The sequence below is a fragment of the Heterodontus francisci genome, chromosome 14 (assembly GCF_036365525.1).
Source record: "Heterodontus francisci isolate sHetFra1 chromosome 14, sHetFra1.hap1, whole genome shotgun sequence".
NCBI lineage: Eukaryota > Metazoa > Chordata > Chondrichthyes > Heterodontiformes > Heterodontidae > Heterodontus > Heterodontus francisci.
In genome coordinates, this window is record NC_090384.1 from 49664023 (window position 1) to 49676400 (window position 12378).

The following is a 12378-nucleotide window of genomic DNA, read 5'->3' on the forward strand; positions in this document are numbered from 1 at the left end:
CCGATTTAGATTTGAGGGGGGTGATCTTCTTGATGGTTGGCCCAAGAGCTCTCTTCATGCCATCATACATTCCTCTGATGTTTCCGGTGTCTGAGGCCAGCTGAATATGACTGCATAGGTGTTGCCAGTAGTCGTTTGCGCAACGCCTAGCTGTTCTTTGTGCAGTACTTCTGGCTGCTTTAAGTGCTGCGGATGTTAAATCGCTGGGGGCTTTCTTGTAGTTCAAAAGTGCAATGCGCTTAGCGGCTATGACAGGTTCCAGCTCTTCATTATGAGATTGAAACCAGTCTACATTTCTCTTCGCACTTTTGCCGTAGGTGGTCAAAGCTGACTCATAGATGGCGTCTCTGATGTGGGCCCACTTGGTCTCAGCATCCCCTGTGGGAGTGTTTTGAAGGGCTGTTACAAGTGAATTTAGAAATTTTTGTAACAGCTGTGGGTGAGAAATTCTGCTCGTGTTGATGCGCGGGTGGCCCTTCTGCTTGGAATGATGCAACTTCTTTGGTCTGAGTCTAACCTTGCTGCACACCAGGGAGTGGTCGGTGTCGCAGTCCGCACTGTGGAAGCTGCGTGTGATTTGAACACTGTTTAAGGCGGCTCGCCTTGTGACAATGAGGTCTAGCTGGTGCCAACGACGTGATCTTGGGTGCCTCCATGAAACCTGGTGACAGGGTTTAGTGTGAAAGAACGAGTTGGTGATGCAGAGGTTATGATAGGTACACAATTCAAGCAGTCTCTGCCCGTTCTCATTCATCCTTCCAACGCCATAGCGCCCAAGGCAGGAGGGCCATGAGTCATGGTCGGCCCCAACCCGACCATGACAATATGGGATAAGTGTAGGATTAGTATAAATGGGTGGTTGATGGTCGGCACAGACTTGGTGGGCCGAAGGGCCTGTTTCAGTGCTGTATCTCTAAAAAAAAAAATCTTTAAAAAAAAGTAAAGGACAACCAGTGCTTTTAAGTTCCTGTTTTGTTCTGAGAATTCTTCAATGTGATTGGCTGCTTACCCTACTTCATGACATCACTGCGCTGAATGCTTGGCAAACCCAGTGCCTTGGCAGCAGTTTCAAATTAGCATTGGGAAAAGTGAAATCTACACCACAGATCTTTCTCGGCAGCTTTCTTTGAGGCCAGTGGCAAGTGCTAACCACAAATCTGAGCCATTATGTCATACTACATAATTACATGACTTCTGCTGTAGGTGATATAACAAAGTACAGTTCAAAGCAGTGGGCATTTCAAACACTTTTGAAATGGTGGATGTGGGGGGGGAGCGGGGTGGGGGGGGAGGGGGAAGGGCTTAATGCTTTTTTGAACAATTCTCCCTACAAAGCAAAAGAAAACGTGTCCTGGAAAGGTTATAGATATGTTAAATATGAAAATAATGCAGGTCAACTCTACAGGATCCAGTTCTTTCAATTTGGAGTTTAAAATAAGATAGTTGTTTTGAATTGTAGTTTTTACAGCACAACAAATAATAAAACCCAATTGGTTTTAGATGCTGAACAGGCCCCAGTGAGAGTTGTCTCAGAACCAGGGCCGCCCAGGCATGCTGTTGACATCAGTTATCCCTTGTGTGTTTGTATGAATGCATCAAAATAACAATGCACCTGGGGAGGGGCAGTGGGTGAAGTGAGAATGTACACACACTATAGCACAGAGAGAGTGAGCTCGAGTGCATGTAATGCAAATAGCACTTACAAAGATGACTTCGCAAAAATGTATTGCAGTCACAAGCAAACTCTGAAATAGACACCCTTTTGCAGAAAAACTTGTTGTCATGACTTGATTCTTTATATTATATATATTCTGCAGTGGTAGATATTTAACACTTTGTCTTTTTATTTTTCATATTTGAAACTAAACAATAAGTACTAGTATAAAGATATTCCTTTCCCAGCAGAGACATCATTCAGAATAAAAACAAGAAATGCTGGAAATACTCAGCAGGTCTGGCAGCATCTGTGGAGAGAGAAGCAGAGTTAACGTTTCAGGTCAGTGACCCTTCATCAGAACTGGAAAATGTGAGAAATATCATTCACATAGGTATACTGGTAACACAGTCATGGACTAACAGCTGGGAGGGGTTATTATGCTTGACTGAAAGTGTGGTGGGGGCTAAACTGACAACAGTGGAAAGTACTTTTATACTGATAACGTGCTATTGGTGGAAAGAGCCTGGTATTCTTGCCAATATTTAAACTGAATAATATATGGAGACTAACTCCACATCTCCAGTATCAATAAATCAGCATTTTCTGGATCCTACAAGTAGTAGGCAGTGCAGAAAGACTTTCCCACTTACATCCCAATGAATCCCATAATCACAAATGGCATGTTGTGAAAGTGAAAGAGAGTGATTAGCCCTTGGAGGTTATATATCTCTGCTTCACTACTACTCTCCCTGTACCCCAATACACAACTTGAAAGGGTCTAGAGTTGTAAACGTTAACCCAGTGAGGTTTTAGCAATCATATAATTTCAACTGTGTTTGGAATCAGATCCCTTTCGGCTGCTAGGTTCAATAATTTGCACTATAAATAAGTTGAGTTACAGTAAAGTATCCGAGCCAGAACAAGGTTATATTTCATTAATAAAAAGCAGTTTGGATTGATTGCCATGATGTTATATAGATCTAATCTAAAACTTGACAAACTTTTACAGAGACTTACTGAACAGTTTCATTTAATTTTTATAATTGCCTGCGATTTTATTTTTATTTCACTGCACAAAATATTGGACAAACATCTGTTGAGGACAAAATTTAATTCCAAACCCTTTTGAATAATCTTTTTAAAAGTTAGAACTTCCACAACATTGCTCACATGACTTAAATATTAAGCTGTTATAAGAAGGTATTAAAAGAGTCTACCTCGACTGCACAAATTTGCAAAGATGATTGTTAAGACTTTTATTAGAGGTAATGCAGGAGTATGTATGTCTGGAAAATAAATCAAGGTAACCATTGCAATCCCAAGCTTTGTGAATGTCACTGAAGTATGGGGATGAATAGGAGGGACCGCATAGTTCCAATACACAATTCCCTGAAAATGCAAATGTGGTAGATAAAGCCATTAAAAAAAAAGGCCAATAGCCTTTGGTGTTTTATAAATAGAGACACAGGGCTGGATTTTATGTGGCCGCCACTGAGTACAGCGGCGGCCGTAAACAATGGCGGCCTGCGTGCGCGGCATTCACTCCACAGAGCCGCTGCGATCTTAAATGTGGCGGCTCATTAACATGACCGGGGCGGCCACCAACCCCCGATGACATGGAGGGGGTGAGCGAGCTGTTCCCAGCAAAGGCGTCCAGCGCCACCTCGCAGGCGCTAGCGCCATTTTCAAAGGGCTTAGAGCCCTAAATGACAGTTTGTAATCTTTAAGGCAAATTGCATTTAAAAGTATCAAAAATAGTTTTAAAAATCTTTCCATCCCCTCTCCTGCCCCACCCAATAGCCTAACAATGAATTCCTTGCCCACTCACCCCCCACAATACGTACTTTGACTACGTGACCGTCCCCCCCACAAAGTTCATAAACTCTAACCCTCAACCCCTTCCCACCATCCTCCCAATCAATCCAAAAAGAGTTTGACCCTGCTCTCCCCCTCCCGCACTGAGAAAATTACCTCCTCCCCCTTCCCCACAGGAGTCGTGCCTTGTTTACCCAAATGGGGATAAGGCACGTCGATTCTGGCCGCCAGGATGGGGATCGCAACCTGCTCTCTGAATTGCAGCGGCCTGAATATTAATGAATGGTAAGTGCCCATCTGCATATTGTAATACGGGTCCCATCGCCAAGTAGCAGGCGAGCCAACATGAGGCCTTGCTGCCACTGTCAAGATCAGGACAGGCCCTGCCAGTGTCGAGGTTGGTGGCGGGCCTCATCCAGAGCGATCTTCATGCCCCCCCTCACCACCTTTCCCAATGTCGAGGCCCCTGTAAAATGCAGCCCATAGAGTACAAGAAAAAAATAGTAATGAAAGATTTGGCAAAACATCTCTTCGGCCACAGTTAGAGAGTACTGTGCGTAGTTTTAGTTGCCCAATTTATGGAAAGGATATTCCAACCATAAATTCACCAGGATGATACCAGGACATCGGAAAACTAAGATTATGCAGAGACACTCGACATGCGATGAATATTTCAACTGGAGCAAAGAAAGCAAAGAGAAAATTTAATTGAAGATTTGAAAATTATGTGGCTTGGGGAGAAAATGATGAGGGATCATCAATTTAAAATCATCGCAGAGACTCCGGAGAGATTTGTTGGAGCATGGAATGCCCTGCTACAGAATGGCTGAGGGAAAGGCATCTTTTTACAGGAAGATTGGATATTTGAAGCAAAGGAAGGTACAGGGCTATGGGTGAGAGTAGTGCAGCGGGATTGGCTTTGGATTGCTCTAATGAAGAGTCATCAGACATGATCGGCTGAAGAGCTCCTTCTATGCTGTAAACCTTTGTAGTTCTAAGCTACGCTCAAAACCCATTCACTTGCAGAGTTAAAACAGGCCCTTTCTCTTTGTGTATGTGGCTCTCTGATGAGCTTGTGGGATCATGGAAAGTACCCGCAGCAGGCAATTAGATAAGTAAAACACTGCATATAATATGGCTAAGAAGGGGGAGAAAAATAGCTCTAATTCTTCACCTGTTCAGGGTGTGGAATTTTATTGCAAACACAAAGAAATATGGAAAACTGATTAAACTAGTCAGCATCCTTCTTTATCAAATATCTGTGCTATGCAGTTGCTTTGATCAGTTTTAGTGATGAGGTGCAAAAAAGGAATATGAAAAAAATTGCAAGCATGACAGGAAAAGTTTTTATCAATATATCGAAGGGGAACAAGGGCCCATTAAAGACAGATTCAGGTGAGACTCTCATGGGTAATAAAGAAATGGCAGACCTGTTTTTGTATTCATTTTCACAGTGGAGGAAAAGCAAAAGAAGGAATACCAGGAGTACAAGGAAACTTTGAAAAAGTAAATAAAGGGGTGAAACAAAGTGCATTTAATACAAATTTAAAAAAGGTAAGAAAATAATAGAACTTAAGATAAACATATCTTCAAGACTTAATGGTTTCCACTGCAGAGTTTTAAAAAAAAGTACATCAGGAATTTGCTAGTTGAGACTTCGGTCTTTGAATTGGAAAATTACAAATGTCTTTGTTATTTAAGAAGAATGGGAGGAAAGAACTACAGAGCCATCAATCTAATATTAGTTATGGGAAAGTTACTGGAATTTATCGTCAGAGACAGAATGATGGAGCACTTAATAATTATGAGTGGATCAAAGAAGGGCAGCATGGGTTTATGAATGGTCGGTAACAACAAATTCTCAAATAAACCCAATTGATGCACTGACACCAGAGAACACCATCCTTATGTTAGAAAACAGCTGTAATAGCCTGCCATATAAAACAATAGTCGGGCATGCTCTAAAAAGTTCCTTTGGAGGAAAGTGAAACATTTTTAAAGCTGTATTTTAGCAGTTTATAATTCATATACACACCTCACATACATATATAAATAGATATAAATTGGCATGAAAACCCTATATGTCAAAAGGGAAATATTAATTTCATCAGTTGGAACCTTGCATTAGACTTTTAATGGGAAAATCCTACAAGTAACTTTTTAAAAGAAACTGGCAGCCAAGATGGCCACTGCAATTCATATTTGAAACACCAAAAGATCAACTGGAGACAAGTCTCATCCAGCCTAGCCAGAACAATTAGGGTGCTCTCAGTGATTAAATTAACTAAAATGGTCTTATCAACACGGTCATCAAAGCCATCTACACCCATTAACTTTGAAAGAGCCAACCCCTTCCAAGTGTGACTAGACAGCCTGAGGTGTAGTACCTTGAATCTCAGAGAAGATTCCAGAAAAAAACTCATTAAAACAATAAAGGGGCCTGATAGTGTCATGTGACTGCCTGTAAGCTTCGTCACACAAAAAGCAGAGAGCAGTAACTGAAAAGCCATCAACGAAGCAGGTCTCTCTCTCTCTCCCCAGAAAGAATCAAGAGAAGATCTGATTGTGATTGGGAACACCCTCAAGCCTACAGACCGCCACAGTAAGCAACCAGGGGACGAGAAGCAATTTCCTCTTCTGCCTCTTGGAGCCCGGAGCAAAGAAAGCCCACCACCATGCACGTGGCCCAGCGAGGACTTTAGGAATACAATTTCAGCTGAGGACTACTGAACTCAAAAACTGTATTTAAATTCCATTTATTCTGAACTGTAATCCAACCACCAAATCTGTTTTCCCTCTGTAATTTATTTGTGTGACTTGTGCAAATGTGTATATGAATATGTAATGCATTTTTAATATTTTAACCGGGTTAGAGTGTTAAGAATAATAAACTTACATCCTTCTTGTTCAAACTCAAGTAAACCTGTCTGATTGGTTCTTTTGCAATTACATTAGAGGAACAGCAGTTCAACCATTGTGTTAACAAAGGATAAACCCTGTTGTGGTCAAACCAGAGAAGGGGCGGAAGGGGAGCCCGAGACGCCCTCCTCATTTGGCCATAATATATAGATTATGTACATACATATACATTGTTACACCAATTTGCCTTGTTGAATGATAATTTTCTTTAATCCATTGACTGGAGATCTGAACTTATATATATATTTTTAAAAGACATTTATGAAAGAAAAACTTAAAATGGTCACCTAGTTTGCAACACTGTATGCTACACTGCAATGACTGTGAGGAGGGACACAAACTATCTGCTAATTCCCCAGCAAGAACCAAGACCCAGGAGGTTTTAGGTGAACAGTTTATTCTCTCTTTTAGCTAGACGAAATACTGCTAACTGCTATGTTTGAATCACTGAGTGACTTTCATGTGACAAGCCCCTCCCCATCTGTGGTTTTAAGCTGGTGTTTTCTCTGTAGCAGAGGAGAAGCAACTGGACTCTGACAGGTGCAGACCCTAAGTGGGGGCCCCCTCTCTCTTTCTCTCTCCATTCCAGCTTGAAAGCTTTCAAATCCTGCCTGTTGACTGACCACCTTTGCATACTCCAGCTACAATCAGAAACCCCACTGGAGCAAATCATCCACATCACTATCTCCAAGAGACTCACTGAACCAGTCATCTACCTCTTCAAGCTAAAAGACTCAGGACCACCAAATTCAGCTAGAAGCCAGCCAAATCACCAAACTCCACAGACTATATACCCCTTTTCTCTATGGATTCTAACTCAACCAATCTACCCTTCCCCACTCTGTAACCTATTTGTGAACAGAATTTTACGGCCCCCAACAAATGGGCTGGTACTGGGGCGCGGGGCGTAAAATTGAGTGGGAGGCGGGTGAGCTCTTCCCTACCCGCCCCCCCCCACCCCCACTGCAATTTTACGCATGCCGGCGGCAGTGAGAAACGGCCCGTCCACCCGAGGCCAATCAAGGCCCTTAAGTGTCTAATTAACTACCACTTAAGGGCCTCCTCCTGCTGCCGCGGGTATTTTACCCTCAGTGGCCAGACAGCAAAGGCCCCAACAACACTGCCTGGTAAAATCAGGCGGCTTTCTTGCTGGCTGGGGAGTGGCCCTCCTAATCGGGCACCCTGTGCCCCACAGAAGGCCGCCTCCGAAGCCCTAACCGCCCCCAATGCACAACACTCCACCCCACCCCCTCACCCTGCCAACCAACCCCCGTGCCTTGACGGGGCCCGGATGATTTTCCCCAGTGAGGCTCCAAAAACTGGGCCGTCCTTCCTCTTGCCTCTGATGACTGGGTGCAGTCCCAGTAGTGGCCACCACTGCCAGGACTTCCTGCCTCAAGGAGGTAGAAGTCCCTCCCAAGACCAATTAAAGGCCTGGGGAGGGAAAAATCCCAGCCTGGTTCCCCAGGCCCGGTGGAGGCGGGCTTGCAACCGACTTTTTGGCTGGTCATAAAACTCTGGACTGTGTGTGTGTAAACCTCTAGTGTGTGAGCGAAAATTGGAGCTTTTTTTTTATTAGTTCGGTTAACCTCTTTCTTTGTTAACTCAAAAAAAACCTGTCCGATTGGTTATTGTTATGATCATAGCAAGTAAGCAATCCGACACCTACTGAAATGGCCAGTACATCTACTTTGAAAAAGAATTAAACCTCTTGTGGTTCGACCCCTCCTCACTTGACCATAACATACACACTGCTCAGAAACCAACTCATTTTAAATTTGAAAGCAAAATACTTTGGATGCTTGAAATCTGAAATAAATGCAAAGTGCTGGAAATACACAGCAGGTCTGGCAGCATTTGTGCAGAGGGAAACAGAGCTAATGTTTCAGGTCTGTGACCTAGGCCATTTCGACAATTTCCAGTTTCCTGGCTCCAACCACCTCCTTTTCACTATGGATGTCCAATCTTTCTACACCTCCATCCCCCAGCCAGGATGATCTGAGGGCTCTCCGTTCCTTCCTTGAACAGGTCCAACCAGTCCCCTCCACCTTGCTGAACACAACTTCTCCTTCAACTCCACTCACTTCTTTCAAATGAAAGTTGTTGCTATGGGTACCCGCATGGGTCCTAGTTAAGCCTGTCTTTTGTGGGTATGTCGAATATTCCTTGCTCCAATCCTACTCAACACCCCTCCCCAACTCTTTTTCTGGTATATTGATGACTGCATCGGTGCAGTTTTCTGTTCTCGCCCTGAACTGGAAAACTTCAACTTCACTTACGATTTCCACTCTTCTCTTACCTTTACATGGTCCATCTCCGACATTTCCCTTCCCTTCCTTGATTTCTCTGTCTCCATTTCTGGGGGTAGGCTGTCTACTAATATTCATTATAAGCTCACTGACTTCCACAGCTACCTTGACTACACTTCCTCACACTGACTCCTCTAAGGACTCCATTCCATTCTCCTAGTTTCTGTGTCTTCATCGTATCTGTTCTAATGATGCAACCTTCCACAACAGCGCTTCTGTTATGTCTTAATTTTTCCTCAACCGAGGACCTCCCACCCCACCCCACCACTGTGGTTGACAGGATCCTCGACCGTGTCTGACTCATTTCTGCCCTCAGCTCTTTCCCTCCCTCCCAGAACCACGACAAGGTTCCTCTTGTTCTCATTTTCCATCCCACCAGTCTCCACATCCAAAGGATTATCTCTGCCATTTCTGCCACCTCCAGCGTGATGCCACCACCAAATACTTCTTCCTCTCCTATCCCATCAGCATTCCGAAGGGACCATTCCCTCTGCAACACCCTGGTCCACTCCTCCATCATCTCCGACACCTCGTCCCCTTTCCATGGCACCTTCCCATGTAATCTCAGAAGTAATAACACGTGCCCTTTTACCTCCTCCCTCCTCATATTCCAAGACCCCAAACACTCCTTCCAGATGAAGCAGCAATTTATTTGTACTTCTATCAATTCAGTATACTGTATTCGCTGCTCACAATGCAGTCTCCTCTACATTGGGGAGACCAAATGCAGATTGGGTGACCGCTTTGCAGAACACCTCCACTCAGTCTGCAAGCATGACCCGGAGTTTCTGGTTGTTTGCCATTTTAATTCACCTACTCTCACGCCCACATTTCTGTCCTCGACCCGCTGCAGTGTTCCAGTGAAGCTCAATGCAAGTTTGAGGAACTACACCTCATCATCTAATCAGGCACTTTACAGCCCTCTGCACGCAACATTGAATTCAACAACTTCAGACCAAGACTGACATTTTGTTTTTTTTTTAACCATGTGCCAGTCTTAGACTTGTTTTTCATGTTTTTGCTTTTGGACAGATTTGTTCATTATTCTGCCACTAATACTCTCTCTATACAATAAAAGCAAAATACTGCGGATGCTGGAAATCTGAAACAAAAACAAGAAATGCTGGATTCACTCAGCAGGTCTGGCAGCATCTGTGGAAAGAGAAGCAGAGTTAACGTTTCGGGTCAGTGACCCTTCTTCGGAACTGACAAATATTAGAAAAGTCACAGATTATAAACAAGTGAGGTGGGGGTTGGGCAAGAGATAACAAAGGAGAAGGTGCAGATTGGACCAGGCCACATAGCTGACCAAAAGGTCACGGAGCAAAGGCAAACAATATGTTAATGGTGTGTTGAAAGACAAAGCATTAGTACAGATTAGGTGTGAATATACTGAATATTGAACATCAGCAAGTGCAAACCTGAAGAAAAACAACCTGAAAAAAACAGTGGGTAAGCAAACTGAACAAACTAAGATGAAATGAAATAAATGCAAAAAAAAGATTGTAAAAAATGTAAAAAGGAATGCAAAAAAAAGGAAGAAAAAATAACTAAAAATGACTAAAAATGAAAGTAAAGTGGGGGGCTGTCATGCTCTGAAATTATTGAACTCAATGTTCAGTCCGGCAGGCTGTAGTGTGCCTAATCGGTAGATGAGATGCTGCTCTCTCCATACAAATGCTTTGTCTTTAACTGTGGCTTTACTACTCCCTTTGCCTTTTGTTCCATGACATATTTGCCATTTAATCTCTCCTGCCCTCCACCCTATCACAGACCTTCCTTTTTGTTCTTCCCCCTCTCCCCTCTTCCATTGCTCAAAGCCTATTACATTGCTAACATTTGCCAGTTCTGATGAAAGGTCATTGACCTGAAATGTTAACTCTGTTTCTCTCTCCACAAAGGCTGCCAGACCTGCTGTGTATTTTCAGCACTTTCTGTTTTTATTTCATTTTAAATTTGATCAGTTCTAGTCAACAGTCTAACTTGTCTGGTTCTGGTTGATTCCACTTCCACCTTCCAATCATTCTGATTGGTTCTGACTGGCTTCTGTTCCATCTTTCTAAATGATCTTATTGCTCCAGTCTTGCCTTCCAAATGATCAGTGTGGTTGATGGTAAATGTTGTGGCCAAGTGAGGAGGCGGGGGCGGGGGGGGGTGGTGGCGGTGGTCACAGTCGCCCCTCCTGTCCTTCCTCTTATTTGACCATAACAGGGTTTATTCCTTTTAAACAATGGTTGTGCTTACCACCTCTGAGTGTTTTACCTTTACTGTGATCATGAAAGAACCAATCGGACAGGTTTTCTTGAGTTTAAACAAGAGGTAAGTTTATTATACTTACTTAATCTAACCTCGATTTAAAAATATAAAAAATACCCTACACATTCATGCACACATTCACCTGAGAATCACACATACACAAATAAATTACAGAAAGAAAAAAATAGATTTGGTGGTTGGATTTGAGTTGCAGAATAAATGGAACTTAAATGCATAGTCTGAGGAGTGGATGATTCAGTAGTCTTCCGGCTGAAGCTGTATTCTTGAAGTGGTTGAAGTGTATTCTTTGTAGTTGGCCCACTTTGCTCAAGGATTTCTTGGAAGCAGAATTGTAGTTGGCTCTCTTCCCCTGGTCTCTGGCTGTAGCAGTCTGTAAGTTTGGAGGGTTCACAGTTACAAACGGTTTTCAACTTGATGTTTTCTGGAGAGTGAGAGAGAGAGAAAAGCATGCAGCCTTCTGTTGCTGCACACACAGAGTTACTGCTGGTCTCTTTGTCCAAGGGAAACAAAACCAGCTTCCCCAGAGAAGGACAGATGGTCACATGGCTGCTTCAGGTTTTCTGGAACCTTCTAATGAAATTCAAAAGTTAGGAATTAGCTCCACAGGCCCCAGGATACCAATTTACACTTGGAGGAGGTTCTCTTTCCAAGTCAATCTGTTAGGATTGCCTTGACTGCTGTGTTAATGAAGCCATTTTAGGTAATTTAATCACCTAGAGCAAGCCATTTTCCTGGGTCCAGGCTGTTCAAACCTCTGGCTCCAGGTGGATCTTTTGAATATGAAAAGGTGTTTCAGATGCAAACTGCACTGGCTATCTTGGCTGCTAGTTTTTAAAAAAATAACTGCAAGATTTTCTCCATTAAAAGTCTAATGTAATTTTCCAACCGATGAAATTAATATTTCTCATTTGGCATATAGAGTTTTCTTGACAGTGAAACACTGACACAAAACAACAGGAAATGCTGACTGACAACTTAAAATGCTGACTGTTGGCATGCACAAGTCAGGCAGACAACAAATAGAAGTTTAAGGGTAAATATAGCAGCGAGCCACAGGGGGTGGGCTACAAATGACCCTCTGGCCTACAATTAGTGCCACTGAATTACCATGGCAAAATGCGATATGGGGTGAAGAAGAGCAAGTGGCATATTGGAAGTAGCAGCCTATTAAATATTTTTCAGGTAGCTTCAGTACATGGCCCCATGGGAATGTGGGGGTGCAAATGCCATGATGTACCCATCTAAGATCTCCAATGGTGACCATGCCAAAGGTCACTGGCTAGGAGGATGTTCCTGTTTAGATTAGTATTGGAAAGTATCTATTATATAAACTAGGTTGGACGTCATCTATTAGTGGAGTTGTTGTCACCAACACCAACACTGCCTCTCCCCCCACAACCC

At 43.1% G+C, this 12378-nt stretch overlaps 1 protein-coding gene and 1 long non-coding RNA gene across 11 annotated transcripts in view; one reads left to right on the top strand and one right to left on the bottom strand.

The window, feature by feature from the left end:
* LOC137377034 (uncharacterized) overlaps nt 1-6363 on the top strand; it is a 114734-nt gene extending 108371 nt beyond the window's left edge. For 2 of the 5 annotated variants that reach the window (XR_010976343.1, XR_010976346.1), the window contains exons 3-5: nt 1903-1996; nt 4927-5026; nt 6014-6363. This is a non-coding gene — a long non-coding RNA (uncharacterized lncRNA). Of the gene's footprint in view, nt 1-1902; nt 1997-4926; nt 5027-5993 lie in introns of all 5 variants that reach the window. The other 3 variants (XR_010976345.1, XR_010976344.1, XR_010976347.1) reach the window with 3 other exon arrangements.
* Nucleotides 1-12378, bottom strand: part of LOC137377033 (synaptotagmin-7-like) — a 1016894-nt gene that overhangs the window by 688547 nt on the left and 315969 nt on the right. The gene's annotated exons all lie outside the window — the stretch shown is intronic.